General features: G+C 48.8%; 1 protein-coding gene and 1 non-coding gene across 13 annotated transcripts in view; one reads left to right on the plus strand and one right to left on the minus strand.

Moving 5' to 3' along the window:
* The window catches only part of ATP2B2 (ATPase plasma membrane Ca2+ transporting 2), a 368,357-nt gene that overhangs the window by 114,141 nt on the left and 228,970 nt on the right, over nt 1-25,246 (plus strand). The gene's annotated exons all lie outside the window — the stretch shown is intronic.
* Nucleotides 3,541-3,667, minus strand: LOC139033790 (small nucleolar RNA SNORA40). Its single transcript, XR_011486270.1, has one exon. It is a non-coding gene; the product is annotated as a small nucleolar RNA SNORA40 (small nucleolar RNA).

The following is a 25,246-nucleotide window of genomic DNA, read 5'->3' on the forward strand; positions in this document are numbered from 1 at the left end:
CCCAAGAGCTTGCAAGGAGCCTGACTACCCACAGTGATCACTGTTTGTGAATCCACCAGCAACTGCACATCCTCTCCTTTAGCCTTATCCTCAGAACACTCCCGTGATGGAGGAATGTCCCCCGCCACCACATCTCTCACATGCACTCTCTCTCTCTCTCCCCCATTGAGTAAAACGGTATCATAAAGTGAGCAAATCTGAAGTGCACAGCGGATAAACTTTTCCCTCTGTTTATGCCTGTGTGACTACACACATATTTCCGGGTCCCTGGGGGGCTGTATTCTGCCCCTTTTCTGTGGAACCCAGAGACACCCACTGTTTTGACTTATATCACTGGGGATCATTTCCACTTACTCTTAAAGCTTTGATCAGTAAAATCCCATGGGGTGTTCGTCTTGACTCGGCTTCTTTCACCAGCATGTCTGTGAGATTCTTCATGTTGTCACGCACGGGGATGGGGGCGGTGTGCTTCTTTTTCAGGTCCGTCTAGTAGTCCCCTGTGGGAGTCCAGGAGATTTGTCTGTCCTCCTGTGGGTGGGCATGTAGTGTATTTCTTAATTAAGGTTATTATGAATTAGATCTCTGTGAATATTCAAGTCTGTGTGTAGACATGTATTTTCATTTCCCTCATTCAGAGTGGGATTTGGGGGTTGCAGGGTAGGTATAGGTTTCAATTTCCTAGAAACTATCAATGCTTTTCTCCAAAAAGGCCATTCTATTTCACACTCCTGCCAGCAACATCAGAGTTTTCCTGTGGCTCCATGTTCTCATCAACACTTGGTAAAATCTGTCACTTTCCTTTTAACCATTCCGGTAGGTATGTCACCATACCCATTTCCTGGAAGCAGAAACTGAGGCTCACACATGCGGAGCCCTTTGCCCCAGACCACACGGCTACTGATGCCAGCACAGAGACTCGGGTTCTGTGAGATTCTGGAATTGTGTCGCAGCCCAGAGTTCAAGGCATAGAGCATGGACAGCGTGAGAGTGGAAGAGGTATTTGAATAAGTGTTTTCTGAACATGATGTGGATGGTTGAAAACTGGAACGCTCACCAGTGGCAGCGATGGGCCCAACTGGTGCTCTTGCCTGCTGGCACAGGGCCCTGGGTCCACGCCAGCCACCCCAGGGAGAGCCCGGGCTCCCTGGGAACTCCGCTCGTCCCCGCCACGCCACTGAGAACGCGTCCCCGTGAGCTTGCCAGGAGAGACTGTTCTTTTGCAAGCTGGCAGGATGCAGTCTGCATTCTGCAGCCCCGAGCTCTCTCGGAGTCCCCGTCCCAGGGGCTCTACTGTCCCCAGAGGCACTGATTGTTCCTCTCAGGAAAACATCCCATTCTAAGGCCAGGGGATTAATGAGCATGCCTGGGCCTCTGGAGACTCCGGGTCGGCTCTGGCCCAGCCATGGGTTTCTAGAGCCCTGTGTTCCCCTGGGCATGCCTTGGAAACTAAAGCTGGGGCCTGAGACACCAGAAGTCTAAGATCCTAAGCCAGCTTTGCTCCTGTCTTGCTGGGTGACGTCGGGCAAGGTGCCTTTCCTCTCTGAGCCCTGTCACTGTGCATAAAATGGAGAGGCTGGGCTGGTGTCTGGGGAGCGAAAGCCTGTCTCAGGGTTTCCTCTGGCAACCTGGTGGCTTTGACACATTTGTTTATCACTCAGCTCAGTGCTTCTCAAGCTCTAATGTGCGTGCGATACTCCTGGGGATCTTGTTAAATGCAGATTCTGATTAGCGGGTTTGTTCTGAGCACCTGGATTTTTTCTCAGGCTCCCCAACTGATGGTGCTGCTGGTCTGAGGGCCATGCTTTGAGTAGCAAGAGCCCAGGAACTTCTCTCCCAATCCATGTGTTTCTTTAAATCATGCTTTTTTGAAACTTAGATTTCTCCTAAGCAGTAACATATATGAACCACTGGTTTGAGGTACCAGGCATGTCTTTTGCCAAACACACAGTAAAATGATCATGTTGCGTGCTCAGTCACTTCAGTCATGTCCAACACTTTGTGACCCCACAAACCGTAGCCTGCCAAGCTCCCCTATCCATGGGATTTTCCAGGCAAGAACACTGGAGTGGGTTGCTGTGGCCTCCTCCAAGGGATCTTCCCAACCCAGGAATCGAATGCATGTCTCCTGCATTGCAGGTGGGTTCTTTATGGCTGAACCACCAGGGAAGTGTTAAAATGAACGTGTTAACTATGAGTATAAATATGGCAACCCTCCCCTACCCTGCTGAGACCTGTTTATTTTTTTTTAATGAATATCATAAGTTTTGTCAGATTCCTTATGCTTATGACCTAATTTAATCTTTAAAACATTATGAAAAGTAGATAATTCTTTTTAAATATCTTTTCTCTTTGTTATCCAAGTAATATAGGTATAATGAAACTAAAGACCAGTTTGAAATTAGAGATAAGGAAAAAAAGAAAATATAAATCACCCCCAGATTTCACTCATATCTCAAATGGGAAGTTGAGGCACACCCCCAGACAGACTCATCTCAGGCCACACAGTGGGCAAGTCCCAGGGCTGGGGTTTGGATTGGGTCTGTCTGGTGCTTTCTGTGATCCCACACTGAGGTAATAAAGCAACATTATAGAAATTTTTTAAATAGAAGAAAAAATATGACCACGATTGTATTTTGCCTTCCCCTCTGGCCTTTTCCTTATTCTATTATTATACAGATAGAATTATGAAGTATGACCAGTTGTTTTTCTCTGATTCATTTCTCAGTGTTCTCATCTGTAAAGTGGGGATGATAATGGAGCGGACTCCGCAGAGTTGGGTTGGGGGAGGAATGGTGTCCTGCAGGCAGAGCATGGGACCCAGTACCTAGTAAGTCGGGTGCAAATGCCCTTCTGCTGTGGATGTTACAACTGTGGTTCTAAACCACCACATCCTAGAACATTTAGTCCATCTACTCTGATTTCTGTGTTGCTGGGCGACAAGGGGGCTTGTAATTTTTTGTTTTAAATAACTCGGTGATGAACTAGATTATGGCCACCTGTTACATTCTGTGGCTGCTTCCAATATACAGTGGAACAGATGCTATATGCCAAGGTTGAGGAAGAGAAAGGTGAACATTTATTGATCACCAGTGGCGTACCTAGTTTTAGGTTGGATACATTTACCCTTGTCTCCTTTAATTCTCATGAGTCTGTGAAATTTACTATACCCATTTTCCAGATGGGGAAAACTGAGACTCAGGCAGAAAAAATAATGCAAAGAAAATAGCCTGCTCTCTATTAGCTAAGAATCTTGATTAAGTGTAGTGCCTCTTTTCTTAGTATGGGACTTTTCATTTTTTAATTTTTTGGTTAAGATTTATTTATTTACTTGGCTGTGTTGGGTCTTGGTTGCAGCATACTGGATCTTTGTTGCCTCATGCAGGATCTTTCGTTGTGGTACCTGAGTTTAGTTGCCCTGTAGCATTTGGGATCTTAGTTCCCCAACCAGGGATCAAACCCATGTCCCCTGCATTACAAGGTGGATTCTTAACCACCAAACTACCAAGGAAGTTCTAATATGGCACCCTTTTAAAAAAAAATCATATTCCTTCTCATCTGTGTCAAAACTCATACTGAACAATGAGTTCTGGGTTGCAAAAAAGAATTTATTTTTGCACCCATCTATAAGTCCTTGTCCACAAATTAAATAAAATCAAAGACAAGTGCTATTAATACCAGTATAGCACCTTTAAAACAAAGCAAACACACAAACTCCTTGCAAGCCTTTGCATGCTAAGTTGCTTCAGTCATGTCCGACTCTTTGCAACCTTAGCGACTGCAGCTTGCCAGACTGCTCTGTCCATGGGATTCTCCAGTCAAGAATACTGGAGTGGGTTGCCATGCCTTCCTCCAGGGATTGAACCCACATGTGTCCTACACTGGCAGGTGGGTTCTTTACCACTTGCGCCGCCTGGGAAACCCAAGGAAACAAACTCCACATGCCCTCTGTCATCTCTTTGAGAGTAAATCTAGGGATGGTTCACCTCTTAACGTTCTCCCTTCCTAGGACAGGCTGGAGAGGGCCTGAGGGCAGGGAGGGGACTCAGTTATGAAAGCCTACAGAGACAGTGGTAACCACTGTTGGAGGGAGAGGTGGGAGGTGGGGACATGAGGAGGCCAGGGTGGCTGTGGGTCTGGCATTTGGGAAGCCAGGCGGTCCTCTCACCTCTGCACCCCTCTCTCTGTGACCTTGAAAGCGAAAGAGACAGTGTTAGTTGCTCAGTCGTGTCTGACTCTTTGCAGCCCCATGAACTGTAGCCCACCAGGCTCCTCCATCCATGGGATTCTCCAGGCAAGAATACTGGAGTTGGGTAGCTGTTCCCTTCTCCAGGGGATCTTCTTGACCCAGGAATCAAACCCGGGTTCTGGCCTCAGTTTCCCCACCTTCTCAGTTATCCTGCAAGGGATCTTTAGCTCTGACAGTTGGCGAAGTTTTTAACAATAAGTTGAAGCCAAGTATTTTCAGTTGTTTTCTTTCTGTGTTCTCAGTTAATAAGAACAGAGAGAGCTTTGGCTGAGGCCTCCTTCAGGGAGCTTTCACCTGTATTCTGTGCATCTGTGGACTGTAGGCTGTGTTCTGCACTAAACATAATCCCATTCCAAGGAAAGAAATGGGTCTGGTTCTGCTTGGTGCTTCTGAGGGTCTCCCTGAAGCCCTGATCCCTGTGATGATGTATGGTCTCTCTCCTCCCTCACCCCTAGAGATGAAAACAGCAGACGATCCCTAGACTCCATCCCCAGTGGGCTGTGTCCACCATCTGCCCGCACACGAGACCTTTTCCTTTCGGGAATACTGCAAGCTGGTCTCATGCTCAGCTCAAAATCAAAATGTTAACAGCAGTGGCCGGAAGAGCTGGTGTTTCCCAGGCATGCTTTGCACCAGGCATGGTGCTGGGTTCCCCACACAGCCCCCTCCTCTTGCCCTCTCGGGAGAGAGGCGGCTGTCATGCCCCTTTTGCAGGGCAGCGACTAGGTCCAGAGGGGCCAGCAATTGCCAAGCCCCAGACCCTAAATCCGGCAGTCTGGTTCCAGAGCCAGTGCCCTTGGCCACCTGGCTGGACTCATGAGACTCAGAAGGGGCCGCAAAGCTGTCTGGGGTGGTGGGAAGACTGCCCAGGGCTGGAGCATGCGAGCTGGGTCCTTAAGTGGGCATCTACCACGGCCTGGGGGGGAGGAAGAGCCGATGCCATGGTGGCTGGAACTTTGCAGTCTCAGGGAGCAGGGGTGGTTGGAGACGCCAGTGGAAAGTGTGATGAAGGCTCAGCTCAGGGTGGGAGTGGTGTCAGAGGCCATATTAGAAGGGCGTGTTAAGTCAGCAGAAGAAAAGGTCTAGGGAAAAACCCCTCTGCTAGTGTGTTCTGAGAATGCCCGCAGCCAGGCAGAAGACTGGACGATTCTGCTCTCAGGAAACTCAGGAGCCCCCAAAGAGACAGCCGCTGATGCTGTCAGGTCAGCATCTCCCAGGGCACAGCCCACCTTCAGTGAAGCCCACCCTCCACTGGTCACCCCCACCCCACAGAGCTTCCTGTCCGCTCTGTCCTTCTCCCCTCAATGGAAATAGATCTCCAGGCTCAGCAGGTATCTGAAGGAAGCAGGGCCAAAACAGGGAGAAAAAAACCAAGAGGCAATAGAGACAATGCAGGAAGCAGAAGATAACTGCCAGGAACCTTTGTGATTAACTTCTCGGAGAGGTAAATATTGCATCTGTGAAACAGAGAGGCAAGAGAAGGACCATTTGGAGAGCAAAAAGGACTCTTGGAAACCTGCTTCTAATGTTGCAGAAAGGAATATTTCAGTGGGATTTGAAATGGGAAGAAACAGGCAGGGTCTGGCCGCTGCATGGATGTTGGGGGAAGGGCTGGTAAGAACCGAAGAGGCTTCTGAGCTTGACCAGGTAGGGCTGGGCAGAGCCCATATTTGCTGAGCAGTTCACTGAGGAAAAGTAGGTTGTGGGAGGACAATCACAATTTTATTTTTGTTTATTTATTTGGCCGCCCCATGCAGCTTGCTGGATCTCAGTCCCACAACCAGGGATTGAACCCTGGGTCATGGCAGTGAAAGCCTGGAATTGTAACCACTAGGCCACCAGGGAGCACCCACAGATTTATTTTAGATGAGTTGGGCTGGAGGGGGATCCAACAGCAAAGCAGCAGAGGGTTGAAACCCAGTGCGAGGAAGCCATCGCCATCAGTTTGGAGCCTGGCCCCTCGTGGTGCGTCTCTACCTCAGCCAGCTCTCTTCTTTCTTCTTTAAAAAAAAATTGTTTTTTGACATGTACACCCTACGATTTATTTACTTATATTTTTGGCTGTGCTGAGTCTTCATTGCTTCATGTGGGCTTCCTCTAATTGCAGAGACCAGGGCCTACTCTCTGGTTGCAGGGTATGGGCTTCTCATCGCGGTGGCCCCTTGTTTCAGAGAACAGGCTCTGGGTGGGCGGGCTTCAGTCATTGCAGCAGAAGGGCTCCCTTAGATGTGGCTCATGGGCTCTGGAGTGCGGGCTCCGTGGTCCTGAGCATGGGCTTAGCTGCGCTGCGGCGTGTGAGATCTTCTTGGACCAGAGGTCAAACCCGTGCTCCCTGCATTGGCAGGCGGATTCTTATCCACTGCACCACCAGGGAAGTCCAGCCAGCTCTTTTCAAAAGCAAACCCCCAACCCTGCCTCTGAGATGCTGGTTAACAATAGAGATTTCCAGGTTTACCAGGTCAGACCCTGGAGGGTGGGAATATATATTTCAACAAGCTCCCCGGGAGTCTGATATAGACCAACACTTGAGAACCACTGGTCTCTGGAGTGGGTGGTAGACTGGAACACAGGGAAGAAATGGAGAAGTCAGGATGAAGAGAGTGAACAGGAAGTAGAGGTAGGTTTAAACCCAGGAGGACACTCATGTGGCACATTCTGCCATCCCAGTGCAGTGAAATTATTACTAATTTCAAAATAGCAACAGCTCTTGAGTATTCAGTAGCAGAATCACTGATTCAGGAAGCAATTAACATAGACATTCAATCAATTATTCATCGCATTACTAATGTGTAGCAGTAATCAAATTGGCCTTTTAATATGTATATTTTTTCTTTTAATTAACCCTGTCCAAAACAGGAGTAAAGCTCCCAAGCAGAAATATATTTGGCTTAATTAAAAAAAGAAGGCAAAGAGGGGAAAAATATGATCTCCTTACCACGTGTTAAAGGGACCCAGAGGTAGGACTGGCTCTGTGTGCTGTCTTATGTTTGTGGTCTGAGCTGCACCAGGAAGCCCCAGAGCCTGTCTGCAGGTGCCTGAGAGTGCACAGTAGTGGTCAGATGAAGCTTCATTGTGTCCCCATCTGTGGCAGAACAGAAAGAGCGCTGGACCTGGAGTCAAGGCCTCCAGATTCCGATTTTAGATCTGCCCCTGCATTCCTGAGGGACCTCAGAGCTGCCTCACTGAGTCTCGCCTTCTCCCAGCGAGGGGGCTGAGTTAGACACTTTCCAGCAGTCTTCCAGCTCTGACCGTGTTCTTCTCACGTGACCACTGCAAATGCCCCTTCAGCCTGTTAGTATGAATGAGTTTATGTCTGTTCCTTTAAGAAGTGAACAGAGAGGCCAATCACTCCGGAGTCATTTCCCTGAGGGCTTCATTGACCATCCTTGCACTGTGGCTAGAGTATGCAGTTCCACCACACACCTCCTCTTGCCTTCTAATAATTGCAAACATTTATCAGGCACGTCCTATGTGGAAGGGACTAAGTTCTTTTAAACGTGGTAAGATTTGTTGTTGTTCAGTCACTAAGTTGTGTCCAATTCTTTGCAACCCATGGACTGCAGCATGCCAGACTTCCCTGTCCTTCACTATCTCCTGGAGTTTGCTCAAACTCATGTCCATTGAGTTGGTGATGCCATCCAACCATTTCATCCTCTGCCACTCCCCTTCCCCTGCCCTCAATCTTTCCCAGCATCAGGGTCCTTTCCAATGAGTCGGCTCTTTGTATCAGGTGGCCAAAGTATTAGAGCTTCAGCTTCAACATCAGTCCTTCCAATGAATATTCAGGGTTGATTTCCTTTAGGATTGACTGGTTTGATCTCCTTACAGTCCAAGGGACTCTCAAGAGTCTTCTCCAACACCACAATTCAAAAGCATCAATTCCTCAGTGCTCAGCCTTCTTTATGGTCCGGCTTTCACATCCATACATCCCTGGTAAGATGTATATAATGTCAGATTTACCATACTAACCATGTTTTAAGTGTGCAGTTCAGTGGCATTAAATATGCATTCATCCATAGGTATCCATGGGGGACTGGCTACAAGACCTACCATGGATCACCAAAATCCATGTCATTGACCTACCTTATCTGTGTTCCACATCTACACATTCAACCAACTGCTGATCATAGACATAGTGCTATATTTATTGAAAGAAATAAGGGTTTAAGTGGACCCATGCAGTTCCAGCATGTTCAACTAGTGTTGTTCAAGCATCACCATCATCCATCTCTAGAAATTTCCATTTTCCCAGACTGAAATTCTTGTCTAAGAGCTTTATGTGGATTATTTTTATTGAATCCTCACTACAATTCTGAGAGATAGGGCCTGTTATTATCCCAATGTATCAGTGAAACATGGCCAGAGTAATGCTGTGTAACAAACAACCCCAATACCTCAGGTAGATGCAATAATAAACACTTCTTTAGCTCACAAGTCTGTAGGTGGTCCAGGAGTTGGCTGATCCAAGCTGGCTCCATTTGTGTCTGAACCTCTGCCTGGAGCCAGCAAACTCATTGAAGGGAATGTTCTTCTCATGGTGATGGCAGAGGCCCAAGGGGGCAGACAGAAGCTTGCAAAAGCTTTTAAGGTCTAGATTCCAACTGGCACCCCTCAGTCTGTTGTCCAAAGCAAGTCACATGGCCGGATGTAAAGCCCCAGGGCGAGGAATTTGACTGCACTCCTTAAATGAGAATAATTGCAAAGTCAGTTAACAAAAGGCATGAATCCAGGGCAAGCTCAAAATGTATGGAAAGAGTAACATGGAAACTTACAGTAAAACAGATAGCCAATGGGAATTTGCTGTGTGGCTTGGGAAACTCAAACGGGGGCTCTGTATCCACCTAGAGGGGTGGGGTGGGGAGGGAGATGGGAGGGAGATTCAAAAGGGAGGAGATACGTGTATATCTGTGGCTGATTCACGTTGAGGTTTGACAGAAAAAAACAAAAATCTGTAAAGCAATTATCCTTCAATAAAAAAGAAATTAATTAAAAAACTATACCCAAGTTAAAAAAAAAAAAAGAATGCAGGCCAGTGATACCACCTTTCATAGCTCCATTGCAGAGGTTACTAACTCCTACCTCACAAGTCATTTAAGGAGTCAGCCAGGAGGCCATGGAGGCGTCATGCAGAACCCTACTGGGTGCAAAGGAGGAGACCAACAGTGCTCACTTCTTTTAGGCAAGAATCATCCAAGGGTGCATTTAAGTAAGGGTGCCCCCACCACAGTGGTTTCAGCTTTCTTCAACAGTTTACAACTCCATCCAAAGCTTTTAACTTAGCATTCAGTGCTGGGAGCTGGACTTGAAGGGCCCAGCCAAGTTTCTCTGGCTCTCCTACCCCTGAGTTCAAGCTTTGGCTAGACTATTTGCCGCACACCTGTGTCTGTGCCTCCGTTCATGTGGGAGGCTTCATGGAATCCACCCGGGTCCAGGGCAGGGTCCTCTCTCCCAGACCATCCCTCGAGCGGCATGGTCTCTCACAGCCCATGAGACACCTGCCCCAGTTCTGGTACCCCTGCTGAAGATTCTGTCCCTGGCACCACTGGGCAGTCCTCTTGCCCCGGGCAAGGGCCTTCCCCAGCTTCTGTCCTTCTCAGGGAGCTGGGGAACCCCATGGGATTGGCACTGACCCTGGGCACCAAGTCAGTCTTGCAATAGTCTCCTCGCCCTTAGCTGGGTAACCACAGCACAGAGCTTCCAGACAGCTCCCCTTCTCAACCTCCCAAGTTTCAGACCAAGCTCTTAGAGCAAGTGAAACATGGAGAAACTCCTCTCTTTTCATTTGGGGCCCGAGATAGACAAAAAGGATGAAGTAGGCTAGCTCTCTGACCCAGAATGTTATATTTAAACTCAGCTTTGCATGTGTGCTTCAGTAATGACAGTGAGAATTTATCCTCATTAAGGACCCAGGAGCAGGGTGGGCTCAGGTGGGCCAAGTGGGCCTCTCTCGGCATAGTTGAGGGAGGGTCTCTCAGGGCTGGGTCAAGGTGTCAGGATGTGTTGCAGGGCTAAGAAGTTGTGGGAAAAGCTGGCTGTCCTTGGAGGGGCAGCAAGCCCTTCGCTCCCAGCCGGTGGAGCATCAGGCTGGGCTCCAGTGGGGCTGACCTGGGCCAGTTGGTGGCTCAATCCCCTAGGGGGTTCCCATGCAACTCTCTCCACCAAGAAGCAGCCTCTGTGTTCACATAATTTTGGCCAGAGAAAGTGAGGAATCTACCTTCTTCCCCTTGCCTGCAACATGGGAGGAAATCAGTTGGGATAGTTGACAACTATTTCATTGGTTCAGGTGCAACAGCTAGGATCCATTACAGTTCCAGCCCAGCCTTCTGGGAAGACACTGGTTTCTTAAAATCCCAAACAATGGACCAAGCTGACCTCATGGCTAGGCAGAGTGGGTGGTCACCTTAGTGATGGGGCTTGAGGGGTGCCAGGAAGCTCCCCCTGCAGCACATCCCACCCACTCACCGAACTGCTGCTGCCTGCAGTTCCAGCATCAGTACTTTAGTCATCAAATCATAAAATGTTAAGGTTCCAAGGTTTTAATTAGCCTTGGAACCTGTCTAATTCAGTGTCCTGGCTCAGAGTGCTTTTAGAGGATACTTGAACAGGCCCTGTATTTTAGAGTGACTTCATGGCAGAGCAGGGTTCGAGTCCAGACAGTGAGACTCTCTGTCCAGTGTGAAATTCTCCATGCCCGTGTATCTTGGACTTCCCTGGGCATTTCAGTCTGCCAGGGATTTTGCTGAAAATGGATATTCTAGGTCACTTGGTCTGGGGTGTGGCTTGAAATTCTCCATTTCTGAAAGCTCCCTCAATTCAGTCCTCATGACAGTCCTGGGAGGGATGTTATCCCCATTTGATAGATAGGAAAACTGAGGGTCAGAGAGTTGGGTAATATGGCATGCAGAATAATAACCCGCCCCCTTGCCTTGGATGTCAGCACTCTAATCCTGGGAATTGGTGAATGAGTTACCTTCACCAGAATGGCCAGAGGGACTTTTCTGCTGTGATTAAGGATAAGGACTTTTAGGTGGGAGATTAACCTGGATTATCCAAGTGAGCCCAGTCTAATCATGGGAGTTCTTAAAAGCAGAAAACTGCTTTCTTATCTGGTCAGAGATCTGTGGTAATGGAAAGGAGGTCAGAGAGATGTGATGTTTGCTGACTTTGAAGATGGAGGAAGTGGGCATTGGCCAAGAAATGTAGACTGCCTCTAGAAGCTGGAAAAAGGCAAGAAAATAGATTCTCCCCTAGAGCCTCTAGAGAAGAAAGCAGCCTGGCTAAGATGTTAGTTTTAGCCCAGTGAGCCCTGTGTTGGATTGTGAGATGATGCACCTGTGTAGTTTGAAGCCTCTACACTTGTGGTAATTTCTTATGACAGGAACAGTTAGAAAAAATGCAGACTTTGGTGACCAGAGTGGGTTGTTACTTTAAAAAATACCTTAAAATGTGGCGTGGTTTTGGAACTGGGCAGTGGGCAGAGGCTGGAAGAGCTGTGAGACATTTGATAGAGGGAAAAAAATGTAGTTTGCCTAGACTCTACTGTTAGTAGAACTATGATTATTAACAACTTAATTAGTGTTGACCCAGAGGAAAAAAGGATCATATTATTGGAAACTGGAAGAAAGGGGATCCTTGTCAGGAGGGACAGAAATATTAGAAGGACTATATCCTGCAGTTTTGTGGGAAACAGAACTTATAAATGATGAGCTTAGGTATTTAGCTGACATTTCCAAGCCAGTGTAGAAGGTATGGTTGGCAGGGATCTTCCTGTTGCTTATGGAAAACTGTGAGCAGAAACAGATGAATTTGAGAGAAGAACTGTTCAACAGAAAAAAAGAAGGACTTGATAATTGGGGAGTTCTCTGCCTGTCTTACTGGGAAAAGATGCTAAAATTGAGAGGTTCCCTGTCAGGAAATCATGCTCCAGAGAAAAGGCTTTGTGTGCAGCTGTACAACTTTCTGCTAATACCTTAGAAAGACCAAAAGTTCAAAGTATTCAGTCACACAAAAGGCTCTTTGAAGAGATTAAGGGTGTGAGTCACAGATCCCTTCAATCAAACCCAAGAGTATCTCAGAAGCTTAAGGGTGTGTGTTTCCTAAGCCATCTCACCAAATGCTAAAAATAAGGGAGGGATTTTCTAGGAAAGACATGTTGAAGAGCCTCTTGTCTAATGGAGTGAATTCCCATGACATACACAGGAGACCCATGGGGTTACTGAGAACGTTATACCAGCAGAAACACTGCCAGATTGGACCGAAAGAAAATATGAAATGAAAGCAGGCTGTCAGATGTCCAAAAGTCTACTGACAAGACCTGGGCTGATAAAAGTGCTTATCTGCAAATACCTGCTACCTTGCATGAGAAAGGAAGGATGACTCAGAGGATGGAATGGCAAGCCCATATAGAATATCCCTGAGCCACTGAGGATTATTTCTAGACCTTGAGACCTGACAGATTTGCCTGGCTGGATTTCAGAATTGCTTAGGACCAATGACCTTTTTTTTTTTTTTCCTTCCATTGTCTCCTGTTTTTAAACAGGAATGTCTATTACTCTGTGTCTATTTCATCATCTTATATAGGGAGCAAGTAACTTGTTGCTTTAGAGGAATTATGCTCCAGGATGGATCATAACAAGAGCCCTGTCCCAATTTACATGATTTAGCTGATGACATTTGAGACTTTTGAGCTGATGAGATTCAGATGAGATTTTGAACTTCAAATTGCTGCTGTAATGAAATGATAACTGGGGGGAACTTTGGATAGAGTGAATGTATTTTGCATGAGGTATAGACATGAATCTTAGTGGGCCACAAGGCAAGCTGTCACAGACAGAATAATGGCCCACAAATTCATCCCCAGAATCTATTAATATGTTACCTTGCATGGCAAAAGGATGCGATTAAGGTTAGGCAAATAGATTCTCCCCTAGAGCCTCTAGAGTGAACATGGTCCTTGTTGTTGTTGCTGATCAGTCCCTAAGTCATGTCTGACTCTTTGTGACCCCACGGACTCCTCTGTCTCCACTATCTCCTGGAGTTTGCTCAAACTCATGTCCATTGAATAGGTGATGCCATCCAACCATCTTATCCTCTGTTGTCCCCTTCTCCTTTTGACTTCAGTCTTTCCTGAAATACCAGGTTTTTTCCAGTGAATCAGCTCTTCACATCAGGGGCCAAAGTATTGGTGCTTCAGCTTCAGTAGCAATCCTTCTGATGAATATTCAGAGTTGATTTCTTTTAGGGTTGACTGGTTTGATCTCCTTGACCTCTTTCTAGAGGGCCTCTTATTTTAATTGCAAATGCCCCTGGGCAAGTAACCCACAAAGTGCTGGATCTGCCTCGATTTTAGACTGCAAACAACAGAGATTGAACTTGGATGATTTGGAGAGAAAGGGAATTGATTTAAAGCACCTTGGTCCTGGAAGGAACTCACAGCAAATACTGAGAACCAGGTTCAAGGTTGCTTGGCTAGGATCCTGTCCCCACACTTCACAGTAGAACCAGCCTGGGAAGACTGCACTCCCAAGGTCGTTGCCTCTGCACTCCCTCGCTCCAGACACCGGGGCTGGGGTGTTTGGCCAGTGGAGCCTGGGTCCCATGCCTGACCCTGTGCGCAGAGGTGGGGAAGCCAGCCACAGGCATTTTCAGCTTTTGAGTATGATAGTGGGCTCTGAGTCGCAAGATGGGCAGCTCCCCAAATAAAGGGAAGAGTTTAGTTACCAGGCGAAGTAAATGGCAGGTGTCCCAGGGGCAATGTGTCGGGTTAGGCTGTATCTTAGACATAATTCCTGTGTCTCAAATGAGCCATAAAATTCACCCTCCCTCCTGGCCGCTAGTTCACCTTCCCAATTTTAGTTTCTCTTTCTGATCTTGGAAATTCCCCCAAAGTCACTTGATCAGCCAAGGGTCCCAGATTGTAAAATAGAGCCTGTAGGTAAAGGCAGCCCCAGGGACTGTAAAGAGGCATGTGTGCTGTGAACCCCAGAGTCCTGGAGTTGCTGACCCCCTGAGCACCCTTCGTTTCTTGGGTCTCTCCTCCTCCACTGTCGCCCCCAAGGGCTGAGCCCGAGTCCCCTCTCACGCAGACACTCCACACGGCTCCGAGAGGCGCAGCTCAACATTCGTCCTTGACCTCTCTCACTTCCTAATTTATTTTTTTTCTCTCATCCTCATCATTAATTTTTTTCTATTTTCTTTTTTTAGTTTATTTTACTTAAGTATAGTTAACTGGGGGGCTTCCTTGGTGGCTCAGCAGCAAAGAATCCTCCTGCAAGGCAAAAGACACCAGAGATGCAGGTCTGATCCCTGGGTTGGGAAGATCCCCTGGATGAGGGCATGACAACCTACTCCTATATTCTTGCCTGGAGAACCCCACAGACAGGGGAGCCATAGGGTCACGAAAAGTGGGACATTGCTGAAGCAACTGAGCACGCACGCATAGTTAATTTGCAGTGTGTTCATTTCTACTCTACAGCAAAGCAATTCAGTTATATATAAAGCTTTTCCATTATGGCTTACTACAGGACATTGAATATAGTTCCTTAGGTGTAGTTCCTTAGGTACTTGTGGTTTATCCATCCTCTAAATACTAGTTTGCATCTGACAATCCCAAACTCTCAATCCATCCCTTCCCCCACACTCTCCATCCTGGCAACCACAAGTCTGCTCTCTATGTCCGTGAGTCTGTTTCTGTTAAATATCATTCTTAGTTTTGTCATAAGGAATAATATGGAATAATAATCTATGTCTTTTCTTTCTCTTCCTCTTTCTAGGAGGTCAGTGTTTACATTCTAGTTAAATTTTGTTAAATAATCCATAACTACTGAAATAAGAAAAACTGATTGTCAGGGTTGTGTTTAAAAGCATCTGTATCACTCTTTGGGAGAGGAAAGGAGTCACTTCCTATTTCTACCATTTCCCTGTTGGGACCCAGGGAGATTCACTTCATCTCTCTAAGCTTATGTCCCCTCACCTACAAAATAGGCTGCATTCTTCCCAGTGGGATGTGAGTGCTGAGCGGAGCCAGTTAAACTACATCGCCTGTAAACAGGACCGAGCCTTGCACACATGAGGTGCTCAATAAAGAGCCGCTGCTGTTTTCACGGTTTGTCACCTTTGTCACCATTACTCCCAGGTGGAGTGTGGGCTTTGGAGCCACGTAAGGATGTGATGCCCAGCTCTTTAACATCCCCGGAATGTGAGCTCAGAAGCTCACATCACCTCTCTGAGCCTGGGTTTCCTCATCTGGAAAAAGGGAGCAGCAGCCAGAACGGGAAGGCACCGTGAATAGCAGCATGTGGTTGTATTCAGCCTGACCGCTGTTTCCTGTTGATGGCAAGTCTCTCTCCTTCCTTTCTGTTCCCCCGACACTGGTCAGTTGGTAGGTTCTTAGTTTGCCTGTCTGCTGCTCAAACAAAAACAAGCCAGGGAAAGTAGAAGACCAAGGCTACACACCTGCATTCTCAATAGAGGGAACCATGCGAATAGAAGGGCTTCGCCGGTGGCTCAAATGGTAGAGAACACACCTGCAATACAGGAGACCTGGATATGATCCCTGGGTCAGGAAGACCCCCAGGAGAAGAAAATGGCAACCGTCTCCAATATTCTTGGCCTGGAGAACTTCATCGTCAGAGTAGCCTGGTGGGCTACAGTCCATGGGGTTGCAAAGAGTTGGACACGACTGAGTGACTAACATGCAGTGCAAATGGAAAGAGATGGGTTTAGAGTTGGGGCATTCTGAGCATCACTGGAGCCAGTCTTCAGGGATGTTGCCTGAATTTATCCAAGAATTCATATGTGGTGCTCAAACTGAGCAGGAGGCGGTGGCTCCAAGCCTCTTTCTCAAAAGGACCTTTCTGAAGCAGAGTTAAAAATAGATGCTAGTAAAATGACTGTTCAACAGTCAGAGCCGAAGCGTGGGAAGCAAACTTTTCCTGAGCTCCAGCCCTGTAAACCTGTGTCTGTTTAGACCTTGGAGTATTTTGGTTTTCTGTGGGAGGTTTTCCAGGAGGTTTTTCTTTCTCTGGATGTCAGATGTGTGGCTTCTCACAGCACAGGCCACCCAAGCCCTGACCCCACCAGGGCCTAGAAGTCCAGGCCAGCTTTGAGCTGCTCCGCCGGGCCCCATGTGTCTTTGGAATACATGGGCAGCAGAGAGGTGGGAGCTGGCTTAGCTCTGGTATCCTGGTCCAGGGATATCCCAGCCACCCTCCCGGGTCTCCCCCTGGAGGGATGAGCAGAAGTGAAGGGCTGCCCCTCGTTCAGCAGCACCTCTACCCCTGGTGCTGGAAGGGCCTGCAGTGGAGTCAGGGGCATGACTCGGGCCTTGGGCCTCCCCTGGAAGGGACCAGGGCCACCCTCTTCGTCCTCCTTACTCCCTTGAGGGAGAGAGCCTGGCTTCAGCAATAAACGGCCTCTTCCCCAAGCTTTCCACTCGCCTGAGGGGCAGGCCTCATTTTAGGAGTTGGTTGAACAGGAGATACTGTCTCAGCCCTTCTCAGAAAGGCTTCTCAGGAAGTCCATGCCGCCTCCATCACACAATTCCCTCCTTCTCCGTAACCCTCTGGGTACCAAGGCCCACTCAGTGCTGCTCTGCCTGCACCCAGTAGCCGTTCACAATTCCTGAGCACCTGCTCGGTGCTGTGGATAAAGCACAGTCCTGGCCTGCGGGGAGTGCCCACCTGCCCTTGTCTCCATCACCATATCCCATTTCCCAAGCCCAGCACATATTCCTCGTGCCATCATAAATAGATGTAGCAACAGTGCTGAAGCTAACATTTCTTGAGAACCTGCGCTGACTGAAGCACCTCTGTGAAGCCCTTTGCATGAATTTTCTCGGGAAAATCTCACAACTATCTTGTGAGGCAGCTCTTTTTATCATCTCCATTTTATAGAAGAGAAAACTGAGACTCGGAGAAGCCATGCACCTTGCCCAAGGCCAGGGGTGCCCTCAGATGGCCAAAGGGCTTCCCAGGTGCCTCAGTGGTAAAGAATCCCCCTGCCAATGCAGGAGACGCAGGAGATGCAGGTTTGATCCCTGGGTCGGGAAGATCCCCTGGAGAAGAAAACGGCAACCCACTCCAGTATTCTTGTCTGGGAAATCCCATGGACAGAGGAGCCTGGCAGGCTACAGTCCGCGGGGTCGCAAAGAGCTGGACATGACTGAGCGACTGAGCCCCCAAAGACCAATTGGCTAAAACCCGGCTGGCAAGCCCTCTCCCAACCTCTGGGTCTCTCCTGTCAGTGTGAACAAAGTCAGGATCAGCAAATACAGGTTTTATTTGGCCTCTTCCTAGCACGAGAGATGTTATTATTCTGATTTAGTGATTCCAGAAACCAAGGCTCAGAGAGGCCAGTGGAATTCCCTCAGGTCACCCAGATGAGGCTTTGGTTTTAGCACTTCCAGTTGCAAAACTCCTCTTGCTGTGACGTATGGCCCCTTCATTCCAAAAGGGCATTTAGTCCTTCTGGGCTTTAATCAGCTGTGGCTAAGACAGAGTCTCGTAGATTGCAGTGTATGCCTTGGGTCCCTGGCCTTCACCGACTCTGGCTCCAGAAGACCCGACTCTGAAAGGAAGGGGCCAAGTCTGGCTGCCAACGGTGAGCATTCTGGGTTGTCACAGTGGCCAGGCCCTGCTGGCATTTATGAGCAAGGACAGCTATGACAAACCTGGACAGCATATTAAAAAGCAGAGACATCACTTTGCCGACAAAGGTCCGTATAGTCAAAGCTCTGGTTTTTCCAGTAGTCATGTACCAATATGAGAGTTGGACCATAAAGCAGGCTGAGCACTGAAGAACTGATACTGGAGAAGATTCTTTGGAGTCCCTTGGACTGCAAGGTGATCAAACCAGTCAGTCCTAAAGGAAATCAACCCAGAATATTCACTGAAGGACTGAAGCTAACAGCCACATACTTTGGCCACCTGATGCAAAGAGCCGTCTCATTGGAAGATTCTGATCCTGAGAAAGACGGCAAGCAAAAGGAGAAGGGGGTGGCAGAGGATGAGATGGTTAGATAGCATTACCAACTCAATGGACATGAATTTGAGCACACTCCAGAAAATCTTGAAGGACAAGGAAGCCTGGAGTGCTGCGGTCCATGGAGTCACAAAGAGTCGGACGTGACTTAGCAACTGAGCAACAATCGGGATGTAACAGACCCCGCTGTGCACGTGGGCCTGTCCTGAGTCTGACAGTGGTCAGTTTCTCATTGAAGGCTGATGTTGGTGAAGATCCTGTTCATTTCTATCTAAGCCCAGAACCCAACTCTGTGTTACATATTGACCCTTGGTACATCCTGGAATTTTCAGCAAATTAACCAAGTAAATCAGGGCACATCTGTACTTCATTTTATTTAAAACTCCACTAAGAGCTGTCCCCAATTTAAAACCCAGGGCCAGCAATGTCACCTGTAGTTTTTAAGATATTTTGGTGCTGATAGAATAGCCCCGTAGTAGCTGTTAGTAGCTGTCACATTTCCAGTGATTCAGTGTGTGTGTGTATGTGTGTGTGTGTATATATATATATATATGAATTTATTTATTTAGCCCTCACTTCAAAATGCCCAACATGAAGAAAAGAGTTGACAACTCTCAGTTGAATGGTGTCTTCTCTTCCAAACCTTCATGCCCAGTATGATCCATTGTCTGATGGCATCTTCCTGGAGCCATCATAGTGAGGCATTTTGATGTGGACACGCACACATGATTTTCCTTTCTTTTCTCCTCTGTATTTACAATTGGGGCATTATAGGCCCTTTAAATTATGTATATTGCTAGGTTGTATTAGCTGTGAATTTGCTTTCTAGATAGTAAAAGGGGTGTTGGATCAGATGGGCCCAAAGACCACTGGCATAGTGGACAGAAACCGCTGGTCATGGCTGGTGCCCGGCCCCTACTTAGCAGGGACCTGGGATATAAGCATGAGCGTTAGCTCTTACTCCCAGCCTCTGATGCCGTCTGTTTAACCCGGTTCAGCCATTGGACTAGCAGGAGAGCAGTAGGTGCTGACAGAGAGCGGATGATGGGCTTTTGGATGAACCAACAGGTGGGTGGATGGTTGGGCAGGTGGGTGCACAGATGAAGAGGAAAGTGGATGGATGGGTGTAGTAGGTGGACAGAGAGATGAGTGGGCGGGTGGGTGGATGGATGGGCCGGTTGGTACGCAGTTGGAGAGGCAAGTGAATGGATTGGTGTAGTAGGAGGACAGAGAGATGAGTGGGCGGGTGGGTAGACGGATGGATGGATGAGTAGGTGGGTACGCAGATGGAGAATCAAGTAGATGGATGGATGTGGTAGGTGGACTGACAGATGAGTGGGCTGGTGGGTGGATGGATAAGAGGGACAGGTGGACAGATGGGTAGACAGATGGGAGAATGAATGCACAGAAAACCAGGTGGTGAACAGGTGGCCTGATGGGTGAACAGGTGGCCTGATGGATAAACAGTTGGCCGATGGATGGACAGATGCAGTGACTGGACAGACACAGATGGATGGGTAGAGGGACAGGTGGGAAGATGGATGAATAGACAGACAGGTAAGTGGGTGGTTAGGGGGAAGGACGAGTGGATGAAATGAGGGAAGGGGGAAGAAGAGGCACAGAGTCATTTACTCACTTTCCTGAAGTCACACAGCTCGTCTGTAGGATCGGAACCCAGGCAGTCTGACCTCAGATCCCATTTTCTTAATCATTGCATTATATTTGAGAAAGTCACTTGCCGAAGTCACCAGTTAGGAATAAGTTAGGCCAAGATTTGAAGCTGAGTCTGCCTGACATGTTACTACCCTGATGGACTGAAGACTGGAGAAAAGCACTGGGAGTCAATAGTGAATGTCGTGGGAAGCGGAACCTTGTCCTCAGGCAACCAGGGAGCTGGCAGAGGGTTTTGTGTAAGTCTGGACATTACACCATCCTTCTGAGTTTAGCAAGACAATACACACAGCAATGTAATGGCCGGGTTTTAGGGGAACCCACCGATGGGGAGGCTGTTGATTTTTGGGGAGGCTGTTGCAGTAATCATCAATGAGGAACTGAGTCAGAGATATAGCTGAGGTGGCGCAGAAGCAAGAATGGATTCAAAAGGCTTCCAGAATTCAGGTTATCAGGACCCAGTGGCTAAGCCCAAGGGAGAGAGGAGGAGCAGTAGAAATCACAGGGGTCTGTGTGACCTTGAACACAGTCACTTCCCTTTCCCGAACCACATACTGCCTCAAAAGTATGTATTAGTTAGGGCGATAAAGACAGTGCCGCTGTAACAAAGAGGCCCCCCCAAGTACTGCTGCTTAAGCAAACTATTAATAGAAGCATTTTTCTAGGGCAACAGGTGGATGCTGTTAGCTTGACATGGGGCTCTACTCCATGAGTTCACTCACCAACCCAGGGCTATATGAGCATATTGAGAATGGCTTCTGATGAGAGGGTCAGGGAAGAGTGTTCCACAGTGGTAACCTAGATGATCAGAAGGATTCGTTGGGAATGAGGCAGAGCATGAGGGGTGCAGGTGAAGGGAGCAGGATATGCAGAGGCCCTGAGGTGGGAGCCAGTGTCATGCCCTGGGGACACTGAAGGAAGGCCAGGGTGACTGGAACCCACGGGGTAGGAGATGCTGGTGTGAGGAGGGCGGGCAGGGGGCCGGCAGCACGTGTGTGGGGTTTGGACGTCATCCACTGCAGGAAAGCCATTAAAGGACCAAAGCTTCCTGTAGTGGGACCCAGCTTCCAGAAGATCTTTCGGTTGGAGAGTGGATTGATTATAAGGGGTGATAGTGGAGGCCAGAGGCCAAAGGTATGACATTCATTCAGGCCAGCAGTGATGGTGGATGACCATGGCATGATGAGGAGGGTGACCATGTAGGGCAGAGGGCTGAGAGGTACGGTCTGCAGAACCTACAGGCTGTGAGCCCATGATGGGTGGCAGGCAGCCGGTCGACTGGCTTTGGGAGCCGTCTCCTGAGACTGGAGGAGGAGAGAAGCATGGGGCTCACCTGGGTCCATGGGGCATTTGAGGGGCTTCTCAGCTATAAGGCTGGGCACTCGGAAGAAGGGCAGCCGTGGGGAGGTTCCTTTGTGTCCTCAATGGATCAGGGAGAGAGCCTCAGTGAGACAGAACAGGTTGTCAGCCTCTTCCTTGGCACCTGCTGAGCCATGTCCCTCCTCTGAGGGCAGGTCCTGGCTGTCCACAGCCGCATCAGAAGCTTGGCGTGTCCCCACCAAGAGTCCCGCAGCACCCTGGCCTGTCTGCAACTCCTCGTTAGAGAGGGTGTCCACCACATCGCGCTTTCCCCCTGATTTGTTCAGAAGCCCAGCTGCTGCCTTTGCGTTGCTCTCATCTCATTATCCCTGGAGTTTCACTTTCTTTTTGTGAAAGTTTAATTGCCTGCTGAATGTGAAAGGGCCTGGACCAGCTGTTCAGGTTTGGGAAGTGAGAGTCAAATGCACCCAGTGATCAAAGCCTCACAAGAGGACAGCGTCGTCGTTATCAGCAGTGCCTTTAAGCAGGAGCAACTTCACTCCTCCCCAGATGGAAACCAAATCGCCCAGCATGGAAACTTGAGAGGAAGAGTGTTAAGCAATTCCCAGCATTTGAACTGCCTGCTGCATCGTTAAGTCATTTTGATTTGGAAATGGAATGCTCAGGACTCCTGAGCTCCCCATGAGGGGACACTCACAGGGACGTCACTTGTGGGTCTTGAGCCTCTTGAGGTTCTTCCCAATCAAGCCCAGAATGAACCTTGAGAAGTCGATGAAGTCTGCAGATGAGCTCCAAGCTTCCAGCCTGCCCCATCCACGTCCCGCCCTGCCACGTCTCAGAGGGCAGGACTGGAAGCCAGAGGACCCGGATACAAACCCAGCACCCCACTCCATGTCCTCACACTAGATTTACTCATCTATAAAATGGGCTGATGACATCCCTGACTACCTCACAGGTTTCTGAGAGGCCTCCACAAGATGTAAAGCGTGAAAGTGCTTCAGGAACAGAAACATCATAGCCCCAGAGGTCACCAGCATTTGCATGAGTGCATTCTCATTTGTTGTGTCTGATTCTTGGCGACCCCGTGGACCTTAGCCCTCCAGGCTCCTTTGTCGATGGGATTATGCTAGCAAGAATACTAGAGTGGGTTGCCATTTCCTCCTCCTCCCAACCCGGGGATAGAATCCACATCTCCTGCACTGGCAGGCGGATTCTTCACCACTGAGCCACCAGGGAACCCCATACCCGTAGTTCTGCTTCCTACCCTCCCAGGAATATACACGTTTCAAAAAAATGAGTTCAGAGAAGCAGGTAGGGTTTCTCGGGGAAGGAAGGGATTTCTAAAATGTTGGAAAACGAAGTAGGGTTTGAAGGACAGGCATAACAGGTGTGAAGTTACCTTGAGAGCCACGAGGTATAAAAATAGCAGAGTAGGTGGCAGGAGCAGCTGGCCTCACTCCTGGGGGCTGCAGGGCCACCTTCTGTCACTCTCCTCTTTCCTCTCTTCCCCTTGCCTCTCCTGCCTCCCTTTCCTCCCATCTCTGTTCTACGGTCTCCCCTCACCCATGTTTTTTACATGCTAGTTTTTAAAATGTTACTCCTTCAGTCATTTTTAAGTGTACCCTTCAGTTGTTCAGCCACTCAGTCGTATCTGACTCTTTGTGGACCCCATGGGCTGCAGCACACCAGGCTTCCCTGTCCTTCACTGTCTCCTGGAGTTTGCTCAGATTCATGTCCATTGAGTTGGTGATGCCATCCAACCATCTCATCCTCTGTCGTCCCCTTCTCCTCTTGCCTTCAATCTTTCCCAGCATCAGGGTCTTTCCAGTGAATCAGCTCTTCACATCAGGTGGCCAAAGTATTGGAGCTTCAGCTTCAGCATCAGTCCTTCCAATGAATATTCAGTATTGATTTCCTTTAGGATTGACTGGTTTGATCTCCTTGCAGTCCAAGGGACTCTCAAGAGTCTTCTCCAACACCACAGTTCAAAAGCATCAATTCTTCAGCATTCAGCCTTCTTTATGGTCCAGCTCTCACATCTGCACATGACTACTGGAAAAACTGTTCAGTAGTGTTAAGTTTTTTCACATTCTTATGGAACAGACCTCTAGAATCTTTTCATCTTGCAACACTGAAATTCTATACCATGAAACAGTAATTCTCACTCCTTCTTCCCCTCACCCACCTTTCTTCTTTTTTTTTCCTGAGTTCCATTCTCTCTTTTTTGTTCCCAGGAAGTTAAAGCTATGTAAGTCAAGAGCCTTTTTGTAGAAAGTGACTCAAACTGGGTGAAGTCCAAAAAGGAATTTACTGACTTGGGTAACTGAAAAGTCCTAGGACAATAGGCTTCAGGTACAGCTGGATCCAGGGGCTGGAACAATCTCATCAGAACTTATTATCTTCCTCTCTCTCCATCTCCCTTTTCTGCTTCTCCCTGTTTGGGCTGCACCCTCAGGCATTCTCTCCTTATGTGGCGGCACAGTGGCCCCCAGCAGCTTCAGGTCAGCCACCCCAAAAGAAAGAGTGTCCTCCCTGTAGTCTTACAGAGTCTTGAGGCTGACTCTCCGGTGGCTCACAGGTCACGCGCACATCCACAGGCTGCTCACCAGGTGGGGACTGCAGAGCTTTGTCTGGCCCAGGCTGGGATTCACAGCCATCCTGGGAGCCCTGTCAAAGTCCCACAGTCTGAGAGTCAGGGATGAGCAATTTCCCAAAGGCAGTCCAGGCTGCCTGACCCCAAGGAGGCCCCACAGGCATCACTGTGCCAGGCAGCACACTTCATCCTGCCGAGTAGCTGATTAGGATCCTGTCCTCCCTCGCTGGTACTGCCTTGCTTCCGAATATGGAGGAAATGTCCGCGGATTACTCCCTTGCCAGGCTGCCTTCACAGTAGTGTCTTCAGCCAGCAGGCAGTGGCCACACCCCCAGCTTCGGGGCATTCCTAGTCCTACTGCTGGACATCTGACACCATTTCCTCCCCAGGCACCGTGGTCCTTTCACCACCGTGACCCACCTGCTGCTTCTTGTCAGGATAGCGTATGAACAGCCTGAGCTTTGCGCTCACACAGATCAGAGTTGGAGTCCCTGCTCTGCCACCGACTGAGATAAATGATGGCAGGGGGAAGGATAAAAACAGAATAATGGTACAGATCATTGCCCTCTGATACAACACTTGTTGGGAAAGATTGAAGGCAGGAGGAGAAGGGGGAGACAGAGGATGAGATGGTTGGATGGCATCACCGACTCAATGGATGTGAATTTGAGCAAACTCCGGGAGATGGTGAAGGACAGGGAAGCCTGGTGTGTTGCAGTCTGTGGGGTCATAAGGGGTCGGACGTGATTTAGTGACTGAACACACACACTCATTTGTTCCAGTGACTTCTGACTGTTCACCCCGCTCTAGATGCAATGCTTAGAGACTATACCCTGTGGTACCCGCCTCAGTGCCCAATTCATTCTCCTCCCTCACTGTGAAGGTGACCCCAGGACAGGGCCCTGTCCTTGGGGAATCCTGTACCCTCCATTCCCACTCTCTGCATCACCCTGCAGCCTGGTCTGTCCTGGAGCCCTGCCCTGGGATCTCTCTGCCACCTCCTTCTATCAGAAAGTTCTTCTATCAGAAAGTTCTCTCGTCTCCTTCCCTTGCACCACTGAGGCACGACCTCCCTGGGGATCCAGCCTCATCCAGGCACCCAGAGGCTGCCCTGGCTTTGAGAGACCTGGACTGAGCCTGCGGAGCACCTGTGATTTGACTTTCCTGGCCTACTTCTTGGAAACCCATGCTCCCCAAGGGTCTGCCTGCCCTCCGGCATCTTAGGCCCCTGGGAGCGCCTTCCCGAGGCCACAGTGGCCAGCCCAGGATCCACTCCACACGCTCATCCCTGGGTCTCAGAACAGAGACCCAGGCTGGAGACTGTTTATAGATATGACGCTGCCAAGGAATGAAGGAGGGAGGCACCCTCTGGGGCTGGGAGTAACTCATGCTGGGGCAGCAGGAATCAGGGAGCGTGAGTACCTCCCAAGCCTATC

The sequence above is a fragment of the Odocoileus virginianus genome, unplaced genomic scaffold (genome assembly GCF_023699985.2).
Source record: "Odocoileus virginianus isolate 20LAN1187 ecotype Illinois unplaced genomic scaffold, Ovbor_1.2 Unplaced_Contig_2, whole genome shotgun sequence".
NCBI lineage: Eukaryota > Metazoa > Chordata > Mammalia > Artiodactyla > Cervidae > Odocoileus > Odocoileus virginianus.